The sequence below is a fragment of the Sorex araneus genome, chromosome X, assembly GCF_027595985.1.
Source record: "Sorex araneus isolate mSorAra2 chromosome X, mSorAra2.pri, whole genome shotgun sequence".
Taxonomy (NCBI): Eukaryota; Metazoa; Chordata; class Mammalia; order Eulipotyphla; family Soricidae; genus Sorex; species Sorex araneus.
This window is the reverse complement of record NC_073313.1, coordinates 135,637,797-135,664,211: the sequence shown is the minus strand read 5'-3', so window position 1 is coordinate 135,664,211 and position 26,415 is coordinate 135,637,797. Positions and strand designations below refer to the sequence as shown.

Here is a 26,415-nt window from a genome sequence, read left to right as displayed (position 1 = left end):
GGTCACACACCCAGCAGTGCACAGGGGTTACTCCTGGCTCTGCACTCAGGAATTACTCCAGGCGGTGCTGGGAGACCATATGGGATGCTGGGAATCGAACCCGGGTTGCCTGCATGCAAGGCAAACACCCTACCCGCTGTGCTATCGCTCCAGCCCCACTTCTTTTATTTTAAATCAGTGTTTTTTGGGGGCATATGGCGGTGCTCAGGGGCTATTCACAGCTCAGTACTTGAGGGTTTATCTCAGCGGTGACCCAGACCAACTGCATCCAACACATGTATTAAAGCCCATTGAGTTATCTCCCTTGCTCTTATTTTGTATCTTCAGATGGAATATATATATAGACATTGTACTTCTTGAGAAGTAGTTGCTGTCTGTATTGTTCATTTCTCTCTGGAAATGTCAGCCGGGCCATGTGGCTGAAAGTGGATAAGAGAAGACACTATTGGAAATCAGTTTGGGTTCTGGAAGGGATAGATTCTAGATTTACCAGTAGATCCTGCTCTGCAGGTTGAAGACTCCTACTTTCATCCAGGGCTGTGGTCTTACACAACTTCAGGAAGCAGCAGTCACATTGTTTATTAAAAATTGTGACATGAGTTGCACAATATTGTATCTCTGAAACCTACTGAAAGCACTTCTATTTATTTTTTTTTTATTTTTTACTTTTGTTTTTTGGTGTCACACCTGGCAGTGCTCAGGGGTTACTCCTGACTCTGTGCTCAGGGATCACTCCTAATCTTGCTCAGGGGACCACATGGGGTGCCTGGGATTGAATCTGGGTCTATCTCCTATAAGACTAGTTAGTGCTCTGCCCATTGCACTATCACTCTTGTCCCAAAAAGCACTTCTATTTCTCATCCCTTTTCTACCCTCAGTACCTACTACATGCAGAAGCTATAGAACCAAATTCATCACTGGAATCCCACCTCCCATTTTAAGGGATTTTCTGCAATCCCTCAGATAAAATTTATATCTTTGAGAATTTCAAATAGTTGCATCCATTTTTTTTTCATTTGAATGTACTCATCAGAAAAAGTGATAATTCCTGCCCTTATTCATACGTTGTTGAATATTGAGTGAAATAATATGTGCAAAAGTACTTTTTAAATTTTAACGTGCTATTCAAGTGTAATTAATATTCATTTTGGGGAGATGGTGCTGGGAATTGAACTTAGGGCCTCACATATGCAAGGCAAGTGTTCTGTTGCTGAGTCACATCTCCAGACTTTAAGTAGTCTTATTTCTGGATATGTTGTGTTGTAGTACAAAAATAATAGATTTGAGCCAGAGTACAGTGGGTAAGGTGCTTGCCTGCATACAACTGACCCAGGTTCAATTCCCAGCACTACATATGGTCCCCTGAGTCACACAAGAAGTGATTCCTAAGCCAGGAGTAAACCTTGAGCTCCACCAGGTATGTTCCCAAAGCAAAACAAGAAAAGAGTACTGAATTTGAGTCACACGTCTGGGTTTTAAATTCCAATTCTGCTAATAACTAACTGATCTTATACAAATTACTTTGTGCTTCTCTGAAAGAAAACTAATAATGTTACTTCTTTCTATCCAGTACCTGAGTTATTATCATTACTATAATTTTTGCATTTTGGGCTATACCTGGTGGTACTCAGGGTCCCTTTCTGGCCTTGTATTCATGCCTTTTTTGTGGCTTTTAAGCCACACCTGGTGGTGCCTGGGGCTTACTCTGCCTCTTCACTCAGCGATCATACCTGGTGGGCTCATAGGAACCATATGTGGTGCCCAGGATCAAACCAAGGTCATCAACATGTAAGACCTTTACCCATGTACTCTCTTTCTGACTTAAGACTGGCTTTCAAGCAGATTTCATTTTTTGGTCTTTTTGGGTCACATCCGGTGATACTTAGGGGTTACTCTGACCCTATACTCAGGAATTACTCCTGGTGGTGCTTGGAAACCATGTGGGATGCTGGGGATCGAATCTGGGTTGGCCACGTGCAAGGCAAACACCCTACCTGCTGTGCTATCATTCTGGCCCCTCAACCAGATTTCTTGGTAATACTTTTGCCCTATATGCTCATATCTCCAGTCATACTAAAAGTACTACCTCAGTGTGCCATGTTGTCTCCGATACTTCTGTAATTATTTCCAAGGCCGTTTTGTTTTGAACTTCTTATTTTTCTGAAGAATTTCTACTCTACCTTTCAGACCCAGTCAGTATGCCTAACAATGGTTTATTGGTTAAATTACGGTACATTCATATACTTGACTTCTATTTAGCCTTTAATAACTATGGCGTACATAGTAGTTATTAAAATATAGACCCTGTATTTTAAATGCCATCCATTTCTTACACCATTGACCAACCATTGACCAGTCCTCATGGCCTGTTTTCCCTGGCATTGAATATTAGTGTTATACTGATTTTTTTTTAAATATCCCACAAATAAATGCAGTCAATCTATATCCGTTCTCCTTCTGACTCATTTCACTCAGCGTGATACTCTCCAAGTCTATCCACTTATAGGCAAATTTCATGACCTCATTTTTCCTAACAGCTGTGTAGTATTCCATTGTGGTGGAGGGAAGGGTGTAGGAACATTGTGTGACTGAAATACAATCATGAGCAATTTTGTAGTGCTCTATCTCACGGTGATTCAATTAAAAAGTATAGACTTTGGACAGGATTTACTAGATTCCAAATTCAATTATATCTTAATATAGATCAGAAAAATATTTACTAAAAGTCACAGAACCTGCTAAGTGTTGAAATTTGGATTCAGGTCCAAGTATGTCTGATGCCAGAGGTTCTTTATAATGTATGTTGAATTAATGAATTGCCTAATGAACATACCTGCTGTTGCCAGTGAAAATATTTATTAAAGACTCCTTTGTAAACAGAAATGTCCTGTCTAAATGTAAGGATATACTGCTCTTACTTCTTTCTTGCTAGTTTTATGTACACTCTTGGTTCTGACCAGGCAAACCTGCTTTCCTGCTCCCACGCACAATATTCCTTTCTTCATGCAGCTGTTGATCTAATTCTTTATGTCTCTTTTTTTTCCACACCAGTGGCACTCTGGGGCTTAGTGCTGGGTGGATTGTGTGGTGCTGGAGGTCAAACCTGTTGTTCTCGCATGCAAAGCATGCACTCCAGGGCCTGGAAAGATAGTACAGTGGACAAGGCCACTTGATTTGCATGCGGCTGATCTGGGTTCTTTTTAAAATCTTTTTGAAATTTTATTTAAACACCTTGATTTACAAAGTTGCTCATAATTCACTTGTTTCGGGCATTCAATTTTCCAACACCAGTATGACCTTCCCTCAGTCATTGTCCCCACTTTTCTATCCCCCTCAAGCCTGCTTCTTTAACAGGTGCAAAATAATTTTCCCCATTTTATTTAAATGCTGTTGTTTACAAAGTTGCTCAGGATGATTTGCTACAGGCATTCAATATTCCAGCACAAATTCCACCACCACGGTCCCCTTCCCTCCACCATTCTCTCCATTTTCCCAACCACCCCTTAAACCTGTCTCTGTAGCAGGCCCACAGTAATTTATTTTGTATTGCCCGTTACCATTAAATCGCTAATGGGATAATAAAAAATATTTCTGTAGGAGAAAATTTGTGAAAATCATTCTATCTCATCAGGGGCATTGAGTCCTTGTCTGAGGGTTTACTAAGGTGTTGTTGCAAGTTAAACCTCCTGTTGAAAGTTTTTGTTAGTGGCGATTATTTGGAATCTATGTTACATCCCATCCAATCAGGTGTGCCAGTACCGTGATGCCAGTGTGGCACAAATAATTTACTTCATATTGCCTGTTACAAGAAAAAGACAAATGGAGTTATCGAAAGCATATGGGGTTTAGTCCCCAGCACCCCCTATGGTTAAGCCTTCTGTGTTAGTGTTCCCACTCTTTGAGCTCAGTGGGCTTCTACACGGCTTCCCCATCAAGCTTCCTGTGCTTATACTAGAGTGTTAGTACTGTGAAATATGGCCACACACTCCTGGAGCTGTGGAGCTGGGATGATTCAGTGGCTTTGAGATTAGTTGTGGAGCTGGGCTGTTTATATGCCTGGGATGTTTGTTCTGGGCAGCCTCTGCTGGACCTTTTAACGGGGGGAATTAGCCTGCCCCATTTGTAGAAGGCCCCAAAGTTCTCAGCACAGAGATTGGTCTTATTTGGACGATACACCTGCTTAGTGTCTCTTTGAGATTAGTTTGACCTGGGTTCTATCCCTGGGTTGACTGTGACAGGCGCCCTACCCAAAGTACTATCTCTCTGTCCTCATCCTACTATTTTTAAAGAAAGTATAGAAATACAGTTCTGAGGAATGGATTCTGGAAAACATTCTTAATACAAATTCTAATGGTTTGCATGGAAAACAATTTGTACTTTACTCTAAAAATAGTAAATATTGTTGTCATATAGCTATTTGTTTTAATTTCTTTTTAACAAATATGCACTGGATTAATTGTTGCTGTCATTATTTTGGTTTTTGGGCCCCACCCAGCAGTACTTAGGGGCTATACTTGGTAGTACTGAGGGCAGTTCCCACATTCATGCTTTGTTGCTCAGGAGATTGTGTATACTGCAGATAGAACCTTGGTTGTTTTCAGGACTTACTGCTAACTCTGCACTCATAGATCACTCCACTCTCTGTGAGACCCCCTTCTGACCCTCCTCTCTCTGTCCTAAAGACCAACCACCCCAAAAAGCTGAACCCCCAACAAAAATGAGTTCCCCATATTTCTGGTATATATTTGGTCACTTCCAACTTAGTACAAGACTCATTCTCGGTAGTGCAGTTGGTGTGGGAATGACACCATGTATTGTTAGGAATTGACTTCTGGGATTGTTATAGCTGATTATTGCATACAAATCATGTGTTCCACCCTGTTGAGCTATTTCCCTGGCCTCCCTTAATCTGTTTTGGTAATGATTTAACTTGGAACTAGAGAGAATGTTATTAAATTTTCACCTTTATTAACCTTTATAACACAGGGCATTAAAGGAGTTAAGAGGGGGTTGGGTATATAGATCTGGATTATATGAGTGCTTACATCATGCTGAAAGTTGTTCTTTGAACCTTGGTTTGATAAAAAGAAAATTTATGGAAAACAAGGTGACAGGAAAGAGAAGGTATTCTAAAGAATAGATTTGTATATTAAATTTTTTTTGGTCATACCTGGCAGTACTCAGGGCTTACTCCTGGCTCTGCACTCAGGAATCACTCCCTGACATGTCTCCTGCGAGACATGTCCCTTAACCACTGCACCATCTTTCTGAACCCCATTTTTAGTTTTCAGTGATACCATATGAACCTTTGAACTATAAAAATTAAGACATTGGGGGGCTGGAACAATAGCACAGCGGGTAGGGCATTTGAACACGGCCGGCTTGGGTTTGATTCCCAGCATCCCATATAGTCCCCTGAGCACTGCCAGGAGTAATTCCTGAGTGTATGAGTCAGGAGTAACCCCTGTGCATTGCCGGGTGTCACGCAAAAAGCAAAATAAAAAAATTAAGACTATGGCTGGAAAGAGTTCAGCACCGCATATGGTCCCCTGAGCACTGTCAGGAGTAAATCCTGAAAACAGCCAGGTATAGCCCCACCTCTCCCACCCCCTGAAGAAAAAAAGAAAGAAAAAATTAATCCAGATATTTTTATCAGGTATTTCCCTGTATATTTGGTATTTTACCAGTGTAGCATACCAATATATTTCTACTGATATATTAATTTTTTTGTTTGTTTCATGGGTCATTATTTTTCTTAATCTCAACCAAGCAGATATTTTTAAATTTTTTAATCATCGTGAGATACACAGGTACAAGGTTGTTCATGATTGAGCTTTAGTTACATAATGTTCACCAGTGTACATTTTTCACCACCAGAGTCCTCAGTTTCCCTCCTGCCACTCCCTGCTGTCTCTGTGGCAGACACTTTTCTTCTTTCTCCCTCTCTTTCTCTCTTTTTCCTTTTGGGCATTATGGTTTGCAGTACAGACACTGAAAGATCATAATACATATCCCTGTACCTACTTTCATCACTCAGTTCTTGTCCAGAGTGATCATATCTAACTCTTATTGTCATACTGGTCTCTTTCTCCTAACTGCTCTTTGCTCCCCACACACTTGTGGCGATCTGCCATCCATTGGCCAGTCCTCCTGGCCCGTTTTTCCTGGAGTTGCATATTAGTCTCATACTAATTTTTTGTATCCCACAAATGAGTGCAGTCATTCTATATCTGTCTGCCCTTCTCCTTCTGACTCATTTCGCTCAGCATGATACTCTCCATACCCATCCATTTATAAGCAGATTTCATGACCTAATTTTTCCTGACAGCTGCGTACTGTCATCATGTAGATGTCCCATAGTTTCTTTAGTCATCTGTTCTTGGGCACTCAGGTTGTTTCCAGATTCTTGCCTATTGTGAATAGTGCCACAGTGAGCATAGAAGTGCAGATGGTGTTTCTGCTGTGGTTCTTTTGGGCCCCAGGATATGTTCCCAGAAGTGGTATTGCTGAGTCAAATGAAAGCTCAATTTCTAGTTTTTTGAGGAATGTCCATATTGTTTTGGAAGAAGACTGAACCAGTCGACATTCCCACCTACAATGAAGTAGAGTTCAGGGATCACTCTTTTTTTTTTTTGCTTTTTGGGTCACACCCAGCGATGCACAGGGGTCACTCCTGGCTCTGCACTCAGGAATTACTCCTGGCGGTGCTCAGGGGACCATATGGGATGCTGGGATTCGAACCCGGGTTAGTCGCGTGCAAGGCAAACGCCCTACCCGCTGTGCTATCACTCCAGCCCCTCAGGGATCACTCTTGAAGGAGCTCTGGAACTGCATGTGATACAAGGGATAGAACCTGGATTTAGCCACATGTAAGGCAAGTGCCTTACCCACCCCCCTCCCCACCTGCTGTACTATCACTGAGGCATCTGGCAGTGCTGAGGGCTTACTCCTGGGTCTGCTCTCAGGGATCACTCCTGAGGGGCTCAGGAGACCATATGGTATGCTGGGAAGCGATGGAACCCCGCTCAGCTGTGTGCAGGGAAAACAGCCTACCCTATTGCTCCAGGCTGCTGAGCTGTTTCGAAAGTAACTTTCTTTTCTTTCTGTTCCTTTTCCTTTTCTTTTCCCACACCCAGTGGTATTCAAGGGGCTCTGTGCTCTGTGCTGGGGGGTGGGAGGCCCTGTGGTGCTGCTGATCAACTCAGGACCTCTGCTCTCATTCTGGTTTTTTTTTTTTAATTTATTGACTCACCGTGATTTACAATGTTACTCACGATTGAGTTTCAGGCATCCAGTGTTCCAACACCAAGCCCTTCACCAGTGTCCAGTGTTTCTCTCCTACCCACCAGCCTTTCTCTAAGAACAGAATCTTTATTTTGGGCTTTTAAGCCACACCCAGTGATGCTCAGGGGTTATTCCAGTCTCTGCACTCAGGAATTTCTCCAGTGGTGCTTGGGAGGCTGACCATTTGTGGGGCCAGGGATTGAACCTGGGTCAGCTGCGTGCCTTTCCCATTGTACTATCTCTCCAGCCCTGCGACAGAAACTTTAAAAGGGCACTGTGGTTTACAATACTGTTATCGATAGGGCTTCATGTGCTCAGTCTGTGGAGTTATCTCTCCTCCCTGCAGTGTTTCTTTCCATGATAGTGGTTTTTGTTGTTGGTTTGGTTGAGTTTTGGGCCACACCCAAGCAGTGCTCTGGGGCTACTCCTGGCTCTGTGCTCAGATGTCACCATGTGATGATGGTGTGGGGGATTGAGCACGCTAACACTCAGCTTTTTTGAGCTCTCCTCCCCAGCCATCTGGGACTCTGGCATGCAAACCATGTGCATTAGCCCTTTGAGCTATCTCCCTGACCCCAGAGCGCTTTTACTCTCACAATACACGTAAGAGAGAGTCAGAACTTGAAGATGAGTGTTTTTTTTCCTGAAACTGAAGAAGGAAGTTCAGGACTGAAAAAAGGGAAATAAAAAAAAAAACATCCCTGGGGCCGGAGCGATAGCACAGCGGGTAGGGCGTTTGCCTTGCACACAGCCGACCCGGGTTCGATCCCCGGCATCCCATATGGTCCCCTGAGCACCGCCAGGAGTAATTCGTGAGTGCAAAGCCAGGAGTAACCCCTGAGCATCGCTGGGTGTGACAAAAAACATCCCTGACAGAAAGAATAGGGTTGACATCTCAGACCTTTCCCCTTTGTGCTTTGGAGCGGTAATGCTTCCCCCCACCTGTCCTGGTAGTTGGAGACACGGAGGAGTCTTGGTCTTAGTGAATCTGAAAGACTCTAACTTCTCAGACGGTGGCAGAGTGGAGGCCACTGAGGCACCGTGCTGAGAACTGAGGTGTCTGTAGGGTCTGAAGACTGAATGATCAGCCCCTTTAGCTCACCTGCGGCAGTTCTGTATATGCTCCCCTATAAAATTATTTTACTGAAAGGCCAATCACAGGCCAGGGGGATAGATAACTCAGAGGGTTGGAACACATGCTTGGCGTGCAGAGGCTCGAGTTTGATCTTTTGAGCACTGCTTGGTTTGGCCTTGTGACTACTAACACTGCTTGCTGGGCACTGAGCAACAATACTTTCTCCTAGTATTGAAATACCTGGCCTGGGTATCACCAGGAAGAGTCGTGGCTCCCCCAGCCTCAGCATGCCTTGGATACCTGCACCCAACTCAAGAAAAGAAATCATGAGCACTGCAACTAGGAGTATGTCTGAATCCCTGTTCAGGGATCACTCCTGACAGGGCACAGGGGACCTAATTTGAATTCGTATATGCAAAGAACTGGTCAGAGGGCCAGTGAACATTTCGTGAGCACAACAGCGACCTTGGAGAGCATTGCCTTATCTAAGCATGTGAACCCTGGTGAATACGTTGACAAGTACTGTAAATAAAGTTGCTCATTGAGCACCACAGCGGATGGTGCCAGCACCCAAACCTAATGTGCTCCCCAGCACATCACAACTGGAATATACATACGTGAACAGCACACCCAGGCTGGTGTGCCGCCTCAGCGAAATCAGCAACAGTCGCAGATGGGAGGACGTGGGGAGGGAATGAACAAAAATAATTGGAAAGGAAAGACAAGCGAGCCTAGAGAAGATAATTGTGAGTACTGAGAGTTCATGGCTCTGTGATGAAGCAGCCTGCTGCCGTTCACCCTGTTCTGCAGTGCATGGCAGTTTAAAGCACGGGCTCGAGAAGTCGACTTCTTGCCTTTGAGTGTAGACTTATTTACCTCACCTCGGGCAAGTTGGCTGACTTTGTGCCTTGGTGTTCCCATCTGTAAGAAGGAGGTCATTTTGTGTGGTAATTTTGTTTAATTATTTTTTGCTTTGGGGGCAAAACATAAGCACTGCCAGCAATGTTGAGCGCTCAGTCCTGACTATATTTTTCGAGATCACTCCTGACAAGGCATGGGGGACCTAATTTGAATTCATATATGCAAAGAACTGGTCAGAGTAACCTCTTGGTAGATGTCAGCTGTTAGCAAGAAGTGATGCTTAGGGACTGAAATTCAGATCATGTCTCATAGTGACCCTCCGCCTGTTTTCCTACTTCGGGTGTAAAATGGAATCTGAATAAAAGTTTTAAACCCAAAGAGGGCACCTTTCCGTACTTTACATACATGCCACCTTTACAGACAAAGAGGGCATCTCCCTTGTTCTGTTTCCCAGCCTCACTTTCCCTTGTTTGTTGTGATGACTAGGATTTGAACAGACTTGGTTGTGGCGCACTGGAGATCACACACGCTTTGGATGGTACTGAGGATCTCAAACTGTAGGATCACGCAGATGACACTTGGCATGTGGAGTGCTTCCGGGATTGAACTCTGGCTTCATGCCTGCTACGCAGGTGCTGATCATTGAGATATCCCCACCCCACCCTTGAGTCCCACCCTTAAGTTCTAACTTTTAGGACTGTTCTGGAGCTCTTGAATTTTCCATTTTTGTGGGGGAAGGGTTGGCCGACATCCAGTTGTGTTCAAGGGGTTCTTCCTGTTCCATGCTTGACGGTCATTTCTGGGGGTGCTTAGAGACCTTTTGGCTCCAAGGATTGAAACTAGGTCTCTTGAATATAAAGCATCTGCTCCAGTTCGTTGAGTGATTTCTTTGGCTTGGAACATTGAATTCTTACTATTCATTTTCTCAGTACATATTTATTGTTAGGTGCCTGCTCTATGCCAAGCGTTCTTTAACTTGCTGGTTTGAAAACAACCAGGTCATTAATACTAGCTTTTACTTAGTGCTCAGCTTTTTACTTTTTTCCTTCTTGTTCCCCACACCCAGCTCAGATTTTAGAAATACTTTACATATATTAAATCATTAAATTCTCATAAACAACTTTATCAAACTCATTCTATTGTTGTCCTTTTTTGTTGTTTGTTTTTTGGGCCACACCTGGCTGAGCTCAGGATTTACTCCTTGCTCTGTGCTCAGGGATCACTCTTGGCAGGGCTGCGGGTTGGGTGGGGGTGGGCCAGATGGGATGCTTTTGATTGAACCTGGGTCTGCTGCATGCAAGGAAAGTGCTCTACCCACCGTGCTATCATTCTGCTTCTGTTGTTGCTTATTTTACAGGTAAGGAAACTGAGGTACAAAGCTTATGTAATTTGCTCAAGGTCACATAGCTGTCAAGCAGGAGATGAGAATCAAACAAATGCTGGCTGGCTGACTTTTAAATCTTTGTTTTTAGATGTTATGCCTCATTGTCATGAAACTAGAATTTGGAAGGGGAAGGCAGATAGTAAATAAAGAAAATAGATATAAAGTGGTGATAAATGGTAAGATAAAAGATAAAGCAGAAGATTGTGATCTGACTGATAGAGGGTAGGTTTTGGTGGTCTTTATCAGATGAGCACCAGATGAGAAGTTATAATTCTCTAGAGATTACTTAGAGCAATGTTTCTCAACTGGGGCCCGTATGCTCCTGTGAGTTCATGGAATAGCTTAGAATAAGGTACAGATGAAATAGCATAAATAAGATTAAGGGGCCAGTTGGTAGGACAGAGGAAGAACACAAGGCTAGAAAGGGGCCACAGGCAGAAAAAGATTGAGAAACACTTTGATTTATTTATTTATTTAAATTGAACCACGGTCAGATACAAAGTTACAAAGTTGTTCATGGTTGGGTTTCTATCATACAATATTTCAACACTTGTCCCTTCAACAATGTACATTTCTAACCACCAGTGTCCCCAGTTTTCCTATTTCCACCCCCACCCTGAGGCAGACATCACTTCCTCTCCCTCTCCTTCTCCCTTCTCCCTCCTTCCTCTCCCCCTCTCCCTTTTCTTTTGGGCATTATGGTTTGCAGTGCAGATAATTAATCGTTATCATGTATATCTCATTTGCCTACTTTAAGCATTTAGTTCTTGTCTAGAGCGCTCATTTCCAACTATCATTATCTTAAAAACACTTTTAGAGTATTGTTCTTTTTGCACATTTACAAAATACACTTTTGATGATTCGATTCTTTTTTTTTTTCCTTTTTGGGTCACACCCGGCAATGCACAGGGGTTACTCCTGGCACATCCACTCAGGAATTACTCCCGGTGGTGCTCAGGGGACCATATGGGATGCTGGGAATCGAACCCCAGTTGGCCGCGTGCAAGGCAAATGCCCTACTCACTGTGCTGTCCAGCCCCGATAATTCGATTCTTAATGCTACTGCAATTTTAATATTGCTAAAACATCCCCAGCACTTCACAAGCACCGGCTTACTGTGTATGAAGGACTATAGTTAGACGTCTCCAACCCAAACCATTTTATTTAGATTAAAACTTTTGTTCAGTGAAAGAAAATAAAAAAGACAATATCATTGTACAACAAAATGTTGTACCTACTTGAAAATTTAAAAATCTTCCAAGTTAGGACCAGATTGATAGTACAACAGGTTGAGCACTTGTCTCGCACGCTTCTGACCTGAGCTTGATCCCCAGAACCCTATGTGGTTCCCGAGCCCCTTCAGGAGTGATCCCTGCTGTAGAGCCAGGAGTAAGCAGTAAGCACAGTTGGGTGTGGTTCAGAAACCAACCAACCAAACAAAATCTTCAAAGTTCAGACAGTGCCTGATTAAAATCAGTTGCTCAAGGATGTTTTCTGAATAAGTGAATAATTGCACAGAAAAAAAATCCTTCAAAATTCAGTAATGGGAAAATAAACAATCCAATTACCAAAGAACAGAACGATTTGAATAGGGGTTTCACTTAAAAGATAAACAAAATGCAAATAAAGGAAATATAAATGGAGGCCCTTGTAAATTGAAACCACAATGATAATTGTGACAAATGTACCAATCTGATTCAGGGTATTGGTAGTAGGGGAGGTTGTGCATGGAAAAGCAAGGAGGTATATAGAAAATATCTGTAGTTGATACTTTATTTTTCTGTGATCCTAAATATGCTGTAGGAGGGCTAGAGAGAGACAGTACAGTACAGAGGGCAAGGCGTTTGCTTTTTATGTGACCTATCTGGGTATGATTGCTGGTACCACATATGGTCCCTGGAGCTCCACTAGGGTGATCTTGAGTACAGAGCCAGGAGTAATCCTGACACAGTTGGATGTGGGCCCCCAAACAAAAAAATATCCCAAATCAAAAATACTGTAAAGGGTAAAACAAATTAGGCCCAGACAGATATTACTGGAGGTAAGGTGCTTGCCCTGCATGTGTTCAACCCAGGTTCTAGCTCCAGCACCACATATGGACTTGTGAGCACTGCCAGGAGGGATTCCTGAGCACAGCGCCAGAAGTAATTCCTGAGCAATGCTGGCTATGATCTCCAACCCCCCACAAAAAACCCCCACCAAATAACCTCCTGAAAAGACTACAATAAATCATAATCAAAGTGACTAATAAGCTTACTTATTAGAATGTTAAAGCAAAACAAAACTGGCAGTATCAATTATTAGCAAGACAGTATACTTTTATTATACTTTGCTGGTATTTAATTTGAAATTGTTCATTGATTTTTAAATGAAATTATATCTATATCTGACATCTGATTAGAAATTCCTGCTTCTAGCTCTCCACCAAGAGATGGGAACCTGACTTCTCAGAAAAACTTGACTATAAATATAATCGCATTAATCATCCAAAATTGGCGACAACATGGTCATTTCTGACAAATAACAAATGCACTGTCATATAGGTATTTTTTTTGTTTTTTTTTTTTGGGTCACACCCGGTGATGCTTAGGGGTTACTCCTGGCTTTGCACTCAGGAATTACTCCTGGTGGTGCTCGGGGGACCATATGGGATGCTGGGAATCGAACCTGGGTCGGCTGTATGCAAGGCAAACGCCCTACCCGCTGTGCTATCGCTCCAGCCCCATAAATATTTATTTATTTATGTATTTATTTATTATTATTTTTTTTGCTTTTTGGGTCACACCCAGCGATGATCAGGGTCACTCCTGGCTCTCCACTCAGGAATTACCCCTGGCCGTGCTCAGGGGACCATATGGGATGCTGGGAATTGAACCCGGGTCGGCCACGTGCAAGGCAAATGCTCTACCCCTTGTGCTATCAATCCAGCCCCTATTTTTAACATTTATATTTCATTTTTTTGAAACATCATGATTTATAATATGATTAACAATAGGAATTTATGCATATAGTATCCCAACATTACAGTGTTTCCTTCCCTCCGCCATTGTCTCAGGGTCACTTCCCATCCCATTCACCTCTCATCTTCCACTCTTGAGAAGCTTAATTCTATAGACCAGTTTTTAGGTTTAATTTTCATTGACAGGTTATTACAAACTATACTATATTTTGTTTTTTATTTTATTTTATAGAGTAATTCACAATATTTGATTATATTTCATATTCTAACACCAATCCCACCACCATAACACTTTCCCACCACCATATTTGGGATGTTCCCATCCCGAAACCCAACCCCTGCCCCAAAGCAGAACTGTATTTCTTTTGTTTTTGTTTTTTGGTCAGACTGACTTTGGTTAGGGCTTATTCCTGGCTCTATACTCAGGGATCGCTCCTGACACTCTTCGGGGACCAAGTGTGATGCCTGGGATAAAAGTTGGTTTGGCTGCATGTAAGACAAATCAGGCTGTACTATTTCTCCAGCCCAGGACATATTGTTTTGGAAATTAATTTGTTGGATTGGAGAGGTAGTACAGGAGGTAAGGCACTTGCCTCATGTGCATCTGGCTTTTAAACTAATCCTTGAATAGTTTTTGAACCACACCTGGCTGTGCTCAGGGCTTATTCGTGGAAGGATTGGGGGACCCTTATTCGGTGTTGGGAATCAAACCTGGGTTGGTCTGGGTTGCAAAGCAAGTGCCCTACCGACTGCACTCTTTCTAGCTTAAACAGAAAATATATTTAATTTCAGTGTGTCTTCTATTTGTTTTTAGGGTATTGATTTGTGATGTTAAAAATCATTTTATGTTGATGATTTTAGGTATTTTTATTTGATACAATTTTTTATTTTATTTTATTTTATTTTTTTATTGAATCACCAAGTGGAGGGTTACAAAGTTCTCAGGATTATGTCAGTTATACAATATTCAAACACCCTTCCCTTTACCAGTGCCCATCTTCCATCACCAACCCCCCCAGTATATCTGCCGCCCCCTCCCACCTCCCTAGTCCCCACCCTTGTACGTGATAAGTTTCACTTCATTCGCGCTTATCTCGATTACATTCCATGTTTCAACACACAACTCACTACCGTTGTTGGGGTTTCCCCCAAAAAAGAAAAGCAGTCCTATTGCCAAGGAGGCATTTGATAGTTCTCCATTACTAAGAATATAGAGATATTAAGTCCTGCTGTTTGTTACATAACTTTTCTTTTTCCCCCTTGCCCCGTGCCACCGAGTTCACGCCTGTTTAGTAATCGCCACGCTGTCTGACAAAGGGAAAAAACCCGAAGAGGATGGTTATTTCCCGTCATCAGCCGGCGTGGGGCTCTGGCTTAGTTGATAGTCTAGTAGAGTGTCTGCAAGCAGTTTCTGGAACCAAAGGTCTTGCGCTGATATCGGCTCCGGCTCGAGATACCACCAGCGTCCCGCTGGTCCATGTACCTAATTTTTCCCCTTATTTCCCATTCCCACGCCACCAGGTCTGTTTGCTTAATGGACATCACACTATGTTTGACACCACGCCACGTTTCTTCCCGAGAAAGAAGGATATTTCTTCTCAGCCGGCGTGGGGATATAGCTTAGTTCAGTCTAGAGAGATGGCTACCATTTTGATTGCCTTCAATATTTCAACAAAATACTTACTATTCTTGTTAGGATCACCCACAAAAGTCCGACCCATTAAGAAGGAACCATTACATATTGCTGATACTAAGATGACATTAGGTCGCGTGGCCGCGGCAGCGGCCGCGCGGTTTTGGGTTTCTGTCTAAAGTCCAGGGAAAAAGTTGAAGGAGAGAGAGAGAGATTTCCGCACGGGGGACCTGGCGGAAACTCTCAAGTCACATACTGCAGGTTGCTGGTGGGCTGCTGGTGTCCCAAGCAGCTCCATCCTCTTCGTCAGTCATTCTGGGGGTGCGGGCGCGGAGAAATGGGAAAGCCCACGTGGCTGCACTCTCTTTAAGTGTCCGATGTGGGCGGAGACCGATACTTCCCCGCCCTCAATCCCCCACCAGCCTCGCCGCGCGTTTGGGTGCGTCTCTCCATTTTGTGCTCAGAGAAGTGGGGTAGATGAATTTGATACAATTTTAAGTGGAATTTCAGTTAATTTTTTTCCTTCTGGAAATTACCATTTATTAATTTATTTATCAAAATTTTATTGAATCACTATGAATAAACCCTTACAAAGCTGTTCATGATTAGGTTTCAGTCATACAGAGTTCCAACACCCATCCCTCTACCAGTGTATGTTTCCCAGCACGAGTGTTCCCAGTTTCCCTCCCTCCTCTCCCCGCCTCCAAGTAAATTAAATTTTTTGTAGTCCTTCATGCTGAGCATATAATATGCTTTGGATCATGGAGGACCGGTGCCACATTGTCCCCTGAGCACTGCTAGGAGTGACTACCAATCACTGCTGGATGTGGCCTCTGAATCAATAAAAAAAATTAGAAAAAAAGTTTATTTCTCCTTGTTTTATCCCCTTTTGCAGGAGATATATAGGGGGAGCTCGTAAGTGGTTCTCAATTAGCCAGGGGATTAGTCTTGCAATTCACGGGCAACTGGGTCAGAGTTGAATCCTCGGGCCCAAGGATGCACTGCTGTTCAGACCCTGCAGTGTCAAGGACCACCAGGGCTACTTTGATGATGTTTGGGATCCCCTGGGGCAATACCTGGTTGCACTTTGGAGCTATGTGGTGTCGGTATCAAACAAGACATACACTCTAACCTCTGTTATTCCCTGGTCCCTCGTTTAGCTTCTGAATATGTAAATAGACTGGATTTTTCAAATCCACTTTGTAGTTTTCTGTTTTACTGTATTGATTTTTAGTTTCCAATAGATTATTGGTGGAGTCTTTGAGATTTTCAATGTATATTATTTTGTCATTATGCAAATAATGATACTTTATGACCATTCTAGTTTGAATCCCCTCATATTTCTTTTTCTTGTCTAATTTCTGTAACTTTGGGACTATGCTGATTAACTGTGCTAATAGTGGACATCCTTACTGGTACCTGATCTTAGAGAAAAAGCTTTTAGTTTTATGCTGTTGAATATGTTTTTAGATATGGGTTTCTTGTCTATGGCCTTGAACTATATACTCCGGGGTCAGTAATTTGGTGACGTTTTCAGCACTGTTTGGGGGACCGTGTGATGCTAGTGATCAAACCTGGGGCTTCTGGGTCTGGAGAAATAGTACAGTGGGTATGCTGCTTGTGTTAACTTGTGGCCAACCGAGGTTTGATTCCCAGCATTGCATATGGTCCCCCAGGCCTGCCAGGACCGATCTCTCAGTGTAGAGCCATGTGTGCCCCCCAATTAATGTATATGTGTGTATAATTATGGAACAATATCCCTGATGAACATATATGCAAAATCACTCAACAATATCTTAACAAGCCAAACTCAAAGTACATGAACAGGATCCTACGTTATGACCAAGTGAGACTTCAGGAACATGAGGATGTTGGCTGTGTGCAAGGAAAGCATGTGACCTGCTTATGTCATCACTCCAGCCCCAATATCATTTTCTTTTTGTGATGGCTCTTGTCTGATGTTTGTTTGTTTCATAGAAACTATATGAAAGAATTCTTGTTTTTGTCACTTTTGGGAAGAACTTGAGAAAGATAAGTCCTCTGAGGTGGAACTCATTCGTAATGCATATGGATCTGTACTTTTGTTTTGGGAGAGATGTTTGATTAATTTGTAATTGGACAGTTCAGGTTTTCTTTTCCCTTTTGACTCAATCTTGGGAGCTTATATGATTCTAGAATTTATCCATCTCTTCCAGGGTCCTGATTTCCTGACTTAAAAGTTGTTCATGTGGGGACTGGAGCAATAGTACAGTGGGTAGGGCATTTGCCTTGCATGCGGCCGACCCGGGTTCAATTCCCAGCATCCCAGCATCTCAGTGGATCATAACGTAGGATCCTGTTCATATGGTCCCCTGAGCACTGCCATGAGTGATTCCTGAGTGCAGAGCCAGGAGTAACCCCTGTGTATCACTAGGTGTGACCCAAAAAGCAAAAAAAAGTTGTTCATGTTACTATATTCATTTGTGGAATATAAAATGACATAAGACTGACACTTAAAGACAGTAGAGACAAGGACCAGGGATATTGGAGCATAGTTGGAAGCCTGTCTCATGAACTGGGGGAGAATGTAGCTGGAATCGAGAAGGGATCATTAAGTCAATGATGCTTGGAGGGATCGTTTGGGATGGGAGATGTGTGCTGAAGGTAGATAAAGGACCAGACGTCTCAGTATCTTTATTGCAAACCATAATGCCCCAGAGTAGAGAGAGAATATCAGGGAAATTGTCTGCCATAGAGGTAGGGGGAGAATTGGGATGTGGGGGAATACTCGGGACATTGGTGGTGGAAAATGTACATTCGTGGAGAGATGGGTGTTCAGTCATTGTATGAATCAAATTCAAACATGAAAGCTTTGTAACTGTAGCTCATGGTGATTCAATAAAAAAGAAGTTATTCATGGTAGTGTTTTAAATTCGTTAGGGTTTTCTCTTTTTTTCTTCATAAGCCTACCTAAGAATTTATAGTTATTTAAAACAATCATATCCTGGATTTATTGATATTTTGTTTTGTATTTTTAATTTATATATTATTTCCACTCATTAAAAATTATTTATTTTTCCAATTTTGCCCTTATATAAATACTGTGGTTTACAAAGTTGTTCATGATGATTTGAACATTCACTATTCCAACACTGATTCCATCACCCTTACACTTTTTGTCCATCTTTGTTCTGCAATTTTCTCAACCACCCTTTAAGTTCGCCCCCATAGCAGGCCCTCAATAATTAATTTAATATTGTTTGTTATCAATAATTTGCTAAGAGAATGGTCAAAAATATTCCCTTAGAAGCGAGTTAGTGAATATTGTTGTATCTCACCTTGAAGACATTATGTCCTTATATACCAGATTACTAAGATGTTATTACAGGTTAAGTCTTCTGTGTTTATATTTTGTTAATCAAGAATTGTTGCCTTCTAAGTTACATCCCATCCAGTCTGATGTGCTTCTAATGGTTTATCAGTGTTATTGCTCCAGCCCCCAACTTTGGTTTTTCATTATGTTGTTCTTTCTGTTTGTTTTGTTTGGGGGCCATACCCAAAGGTGTTTGGGAGCTATTCTCAGCTCTATGCTTGTATGCTCAAGGACCCTGTGGTTCTGGGATACCCAGGTTCGCTGACTGCAAGGAAAAGCACCTACCCTGGTACTCTCACCAGCCCTGAGATGTTTGAGTTTTTAACCTACTTTCTTTTCGTGGTTTATTTCTATAATTAGAATGCTGTGATCTGATTTCAATCTTAATGACTTCGTTATTTTCTTTTGTTTGGTTTTGGGCCACACCTAGAAATGCTTAGGTGTTATTCCTGATCTGCATTCAGGAATCACTCCTGGTGGTTCTCAGGGGACCATTTGGTATGCAGGGGATCAAACCCAAGTCAGATGCATGCAAGGCAAGTGCCTAGCCCACTGGAGTATCTCTCTGCCCTCTTCATGACTTTATTGACACTTGTGTACTGGCATATATTCTCTCCTGGTGAAGGTCTGTATGCACTGGAGAAGAATGTGTATTTTACTTTTTGGCTTTGTAGATAGATAGATAATTCTATTAAGCTTCAGCTCTTCCAAGATTGCATTTACAACTTTTTGTTTACGTGGTTAATTTCTATCTAATGGTGAGAGTGGAATGTAAAGTCTCCTAGTGTTGTGTTGTTGATATGTTTTTACAGTCCTGTTGTTAGTTGCTTTATTATTTTGTTGTTACTACTTCTTTTGCTGCATGAGTAAGTTAATGAATATTATTAACCTCTTGATATAGTGATCTCCTAATCATTATATGATATCCATTTTGGTCTCTATCCTTTTTTGCTTTTACTTTTTGCAGTGCTGGGGATCATCACAGGATCTCACACATGCCAAACAGTGATCCATTACTGAGCTACATCCCTAGCCCATCTTTTTACCTATTTCAGTTGCAAATCAGTTTTTTTAAAAAATTTTTTTTACTAGTAAGGTAGTGAGGTACAGTTACAAACTTTTGAACTTTTGTGTTTGCGTTTCAGTCATACAGTGATTGTTAATCCATCCCTCCACCATTGCCCATTCTCTTCCACCAATGATCCCAGTATCCCTCTCACCACCCCCACCCCATCCCCCCCACCCGACCCTGCCTCTGTGGCAGGGCATTCCCTTTTGTTCTGCTCCTTTTGGGTATTGTTGTTTGCAATAGAGGTATTGAGTGGCCTTCATGTTCAGTCCATAGTCTACTTTCAGCTCGCATCTTCCAACCCGAATGGGTCCTCTCAACATCCTCTACTTGGTGTTCCCTTCTCTATCTGAGCTGCCTTTTCCCCCAGCATGTGAGGCCAGTTTCCAAGCTGTGGGGCAGACCTCCTGGTCCTTATCTCTACTACTCTTGGGTCTTAGTCTCCCACTCTGTTATTTTATATTCCATAGGCAAATCTGTTTTCTTATGGTAAGTATGGCTATTGTTGTCTGTGGGAATGTTTTCTAGTATTCTAATTTGAATCCGTGTTTACCAGTGAAGTTCAGGTGGGTCTCCTGTAAGCAGCAGAAAGATGTTTTTTGCTTCCTAATCTGTCTGGTGTAGTTACTCTGTGTCTCTTGATTGATAAGTTCAAAACATTGATGTTTTGTGAAATATATGAAATAAAGCAAGGTTTTACAAGTTTTCTATATGGATTATGTTTTTTATGGAGTTTATTTTTGTTTCTTTATTATTCTTTTATTTTCTTCTCAACAACTTTGATCTGTTTGTAATAATGTAGTAATCTGGTTCTGTTTACATCTTCTTGTTTGTTTCTCTTATTATTTTACCTTGAGATTACCATGAAGTTTATACCTAGATTTTTTTTTTTTTGTGGAGGTGGGGTTGGTACTTGGGCTTGTGAGCTACTCCTTGATATTTGCTCAGGACTCATTCCCGTCAATGCTTTTGGGAAACATGTCTGCCAGGGGTTGAATCACCATTGACTGCATGCACAGAAAGTGCTTTAACAGCCACCCCTTCATACTGTCTCTCTGATCCTACACCTAGAACTGTAAGCTTATATCCCCTGTTACATCTGGAGTTCATTCTTAGAGACCCCATTGTTATGTTCCTTTCTGCTTACATTTTCATTTTTAAATATCTTATTCCAAGTGGAATTTCTTTGCCTTTTATAGAGGAACATTCAGTATTTATTGCAAGCCTGTCTCATGGCTATGGTTTGTTTTAATTGTTTTCTCTCTGAGGAAGCAGAATAGGGAGAATATATTCTACATTCCCCCCAGTTAGATGAATTCAGAATTTGTTCTGAGGCTCAACTAAATAGAACACAAGGGGATCTCCAGAAGAGGAACCTTACTATGGAGCCATAAGAGGCAGCCCTGAATACGAGGCTGAGGGGTACAACCCCATTGTGTAAAACCAGTGTGTAGGAGCAGTGATAAATACTCTGGGAGAGATCTCTGACTTGTTAATGGACCTGGGAAAGGGCAGGTTGAGCCAGCAACCTCTCTCTCCAACCCTGCAATTACACTCTTACAACACGTAATGGGAGCAGGAGAATACACAAGGCCAGATATTCAGGGACCTAAATCAGAAGCCTACTTTACTTCATTACCTCTTGCAACCTTATTGGGAGTTACCATCTTTGATTCATCTTTGAAACAAACATCTTGAGGGTAAATTCCTGAGATGAGCTCCACCTATCCCAAGCTAAGGGTTGAAGAACTACCGAGTGACATTTACTTCTGCCTCGCTAAACTCGAGCTACTTAAACTGTTGGTGGCAACCGGGTACATAATGTTAAACTTTTTCAAAAGAAAATCTCTTTGTGATTTATTATCAGTAAATATTTGATTTGTATACCTATTTTTATATTTGTGTATTCTGGGGTCACATAAAAGTTCTTGGGTGAAAAGGGATCACTTGGGGCCGGAACAATAGTACAGTGGGTAGAGCGTTTGCCTTGCACGCAGCGGACCCAGGTTCAATCCCCAGCATCCCATATGGTCCCCTGAGTACCACCAGGAGTAATTCCTGAGTGCAGAGTAAGGAGAAACCCCTTAGTTTAGAGCATAGCCGGGTGTGACCCAAAAATAAAAAAATAAAAAAATAAAAGTGATCACTTGAGGGAGTGGTAAAGTTTCAGAAGCTCTTAGCGAAATCAACGCAGCTCCTCTCAGTTAAAGTCTTACTGATAGCGGAAGCCTGAATGAATGCCGAGAGTCGGCAAGCATTCCTCAAGTCTCCCAAATCATACCCCGTCAGTGGGGAAAGCCCTTTGTCTGCTGTGTCCGGTTCAGTCCTGGAGGACATGCACCGTGACTAAAGCCTACTCTCTCCTTATGCTCGGCTTCCTAATCTCTTACAAGTTACCAAGTGACTTGCAGGTCTGTGTGGCCACCACGGGGTAGCTTAGGGCCTGCCAGGAACTGTGAGCTGGTATACCCATTATTTTGCACATTTGGTTGCTGCCAGACCTGCTAACTCTTGGTGCCACTAACCTGTCCAACACTGCAATACTGAACCTACCTAATGCTTTTCAGGTCTGCTTGAACTTGGCACTACAATTACTGCAGGACACTGACTAATGCAAAAATCCTGGTAGATACATAGGTCTGCTAGGTACTGTTATTGCTCTTGGGCACTCATGACTTTGAACCCCCACTTGCTATCCAGGCAAGTTGGACTTTGCCGCAATAATCAGTGTCAGGCGCCAGCACCTGTGAACCCTAGGTCCAGATCTGATACACCTTGGTGCTTTAGCTGAGCTGTATTGTAATAACGGTAACAATCTGGCAACAAGACTGCACTGATAACTGAAATGAAGTCTGGCAAGCACCCTTAACTTTGTAAATGCTCTGACGTAGAATTCAGAGCAACAGTCCTAAAGATGCCCCCTGAAATGAGGAAATTAAAGGAGAACTTCACCAAGAGAAGATAAAGTAAGAGAAAAAATTAAAAATACTAAGATAAAAATACAGTAATTGGGGCCAGAGATATGGTGCAGTGGGAAGGGCGCTTGCCTTGCATATGGCTGACCCAGGTCCGTCCAGTCCTTGATATTCCATATGGTCCCTTGAGTCACACCAGGAGTGATCCCATAGCCAGGAGTAAGCCTGGCTCCAAAACAAAAACAAAAAGAATGCGGTAATTGGATTAAAAGTATGATAGATGTGGGCCTGTCTCTGTGGTGTGAGATGATGTCTCATTGTTGTTTTGATCTGCATCTCCCTGATGATTAGTGATGTAGAGCATTTTCTCACGTGCCTCTCAGCCATTCGGATTTCTTCTTCTTTTTTTTTTCTTTTTGGATCACACCTGGCAATGCACAGGGGTTACTGCTGGCTCTGCGCTCAGGAATTACCCCTGTCAGTGCTCAAGGGACCATATGGGATGCTGGGAATCGAACCTAGGTCGGCCGTGTGCAAGGCAAACACCCTACACGCTGTGCTATATTGCTCCAGCCCCAGATTTGGATTTCTTCTTTGGGAGAGTTTCTGTTAATTTCATCACCCCATTTTTTGATCGGGTCGGCAGTTTTCTTCTTGTGGAGTTCAACCAGTGCCTTGTATATCCTTGATATTAACTCCTTATCAGATGGGTACTGGGTAAATATACTTTCCCATTCTGTAGAAAGATTGCACTCATATGTCGAATATAAAGTAGCAGAATGGGACACTAACACCCAAGAGTAGTAGAGATAAGAACCAGGAGGTCTGCCCCACAGCTTGGAAACTGGCCTCACATGCTGGGAGAAAAGGCAGCTGAGATAGAGAAGGGAACACCTAGTAGAGAATGTTGGGAGGACCCACTCGGGTTGAAAACTGCGTACCAGGAGCTGGAGCGATAGCACTGCGGGTAGGGCGTTTGCCTTGCACGCGGCCGACCCGGGTTCGATTCCCAGCATCCCATATGGTCCCCTGAGCACCGCCAGGGGTAATTCCTGAGTGCAGAGCCAGGAGTAACCCTGTGCATCGCCAGGTGTGACCCAAAAAGCAAAAAAAAAAAAAAAGAAACTGCGTACCAAAAGTAGACTATAGACGCTTAATACCTCTATTGCAAACTATAACACCCAACAGGAGAGAGAACGAAGAGGCAGGATGGGGTGGTGGGGGTTGGGATGGGGGTGGTGGGAAGGGATATTGGGATCATTGGTGGAGGAGAATGGGCACTGGTGGAGGGATGTAAACCAAATCCAAACATGAAAGTTCGTAAGTTTGTAACTGTATCTCACAGTGATTCACTAATAAAAATTAAAAAAAAAAGTATAATAGAAAGGCTCGAGTAGAATGTCAGAAGCTGAGGATTGAATCAATGAGCTTGAACACATAGTAGAGGAAATTGTTGCTAAAAAAGAATAAAAACTTAAAAATGAAGAAAACTTGAGATATTTATGGCTGTGCAGCAAGAGGAATAGCTTTACCATCGCAGGGCCTTTGAAGGAGGGGATAGAAAAAGGGAAAGTATTAATAGAAATAATCGAATGAACAATAGCTGAGAACTTCCTCAATCTGAGAAAGGAGACAATATACACAGTTCTAGGAAGCACAAAGCTTAACAAAATAAACCCAAATACATGAACACTGAGATGCGTTTTAATTTGAACGGCAGAAGCCAAAGGTAGCTACATAATCTTGCAAGTAGGATCAGAAAAGGAAAGTCTCACATAAGGAAACCTCCTTAAGACTTCACAGGTTTATCTAATGAAACCCCACAGGCAAGAAAGAAATAGTATGATGTAGTGAGCTGTTGAAGGAAATTGACCTCCAAACAAGACTACTCTGTCCATCTAGGTTATAACTAAAATTATAAGGAGTGATACCGTGAAAACAAATTCCATCACTGGAGCGCTCCTGTGTGGGGCTGTGAAATTTCCCACGCCACAGGGCTGTGTAAGCCCCTCACAGTTACACGTGAGGGATGTGTGAGGGCTCTCCGGGCGGCTCTCTCTTGCCGCCCATGTTCGGTGCTCTCAAGCCACTTCTCCCGGGAAGGCTGTTGCCTTTGACGGATGAAGGAAGAACAAGGGCCAAGCTGGTTGCTGATTAGTTGCCGTTTATTCAATCTCTCGTCTCTCCCAGCTCTCTCCAACCCTCTCTCTACTGTCTCTGTAACCATCTCTCCTTCAGTCCCCCTGCAGCAACCTTCAATCAATCCATCCATCAACCAACAATCCCTTTCTCCAACCATCAGTCCCCTTTTCCAACCATCACCAAAAGCAGGGTCCCTAGTTGGGATCCTGCTTTTGGTGATCTAGGAAGTAGGGTCCCTAGTTGGGACCCTGCTTTTGGTGATCTAGGAAGTAAGGGCCAGTGAGAGAGCAGATGTCCAGGAGGTATATTATCTGGAGTCAATCAACTCCCAAGCCACAGGCTTGTTTTCTCAAACTGTCTTCCTGTATCCATACAACAAACAACTGCTCTGAAATAACTAACCATGCAAAGGACATTGAGAAGAGAAAGACAGTAATTACAAGTCAGAGTCTGATCAGGAGACAAAGGTAATTTACAGGTTGGGGGGCAATCAACAACCACAAGCTCCCAGCGGCCAGGGAGGAAGGGCAAACCAACCATTATCCTACAGATACAAAGTGTGTAAGGGATTGTGGAAGTGATTGGTGGTTCTCTTTCTCATACTTAGTCTCATACAAACATATCTCTTGCCCTCTCCCCAAATCAGTAGGCGTGTGCTTATTTTTATTTTTATATAGTTTTGAATCTCCCAGGCAGTGTTTAGGAAGCCCAGTGGCCCCGTCTGGCGATTCTCAGCCGACTAGGCTAGTTGTTTAATGTGAGGGGCTACAGATTTGTGTTTTGAGGAGCATCCTGCAGTGCCATGTATTACCCAGGCCACATCTGATGGTGCTCAGTGTTCTTCAGGGCTATACTCAGTGATGCTCAAGGGACCTCGTGGTGCCAGGATTGAAATGGGGTCAGCTGCCTGCATGGAAAGTGCCTTAGTCTTTGTAACTACCTCTCTGCTCATATTTTTATTATTAATATTTGGTCAAGTCTTTTTTTTCTTTTTTTGGGGTCACACTGGTGATGCACAGGGTTTACTCCTGGCTCTGTGCTCAGGAATTACCCCTGGCGGTGTTCAGGGGACTATATGGGATACTAGGAATCGAACCCGGGTTGGCTGCATGCAAGGCAGACGCCCTACCCGCTGTGCTATCGCTCCAGCCCCCTGGTCAAGTCTTTTAGCTCCCACAGGTAAGAAATAAAGGTGAGTCCAAAAGAGAGCAGCAGGTAAGGTACTGCCTTGCATGTAGCTGGCTGGGTTTGATCCCTGGCACCACATATGGTCCCTGAACCCCAAGAGTGATAATCCCTGAGCATGAAGCCAGGAAGAACCCCTGAACATCACTAGGTGTGTCCCCCAAACAAAACAAAAAACAGACCCGGTGATGCTCAGGGGTTACTCCTGGCTTTGCACTCAGGAATCACTCCTAGCGGTGCTCAAGGGACCATATGGGATGCTGGGAATCGAACCCGGCTCATTTGTGTGCAAGGCAAATGCCCTACCCGCTGTACTATCGCTCCAGTCCCCTCATCAGATTTTCTTAGGGCGAAATTTTACCTTTTTTTTGTTGGGGTGGAGCACACCCAACTGTGCTCAGGGAACCATGTGGGATGTTTGAGATTGAACCTGGGTCAGACAGGTGCAAGGCAAGTTCCTTACCCATTCTACTAACTCTGTCGCCACTTAAATTTAACTTTTAAAGTTTATTTTAACTTTTAAATTTTTATTGGGCTGGAGCGATAGCACAGCGGG

General features: G+C 42.9%; 1 protein-coding gene across 2 annotated transcripts in view; it reads left to right on the top strand.

Moving 5' to 3' along the window:
• The window catches only part of ATP7A (ATPase copper transporting alpha), a 175,232-nt gene that overhangs the window by 23,722 nt on the left and 125,095 nt on the right, over positions 1–26,415 (top strand). The gene's annotated exons all lie outside the window — the stretch shown is intronic.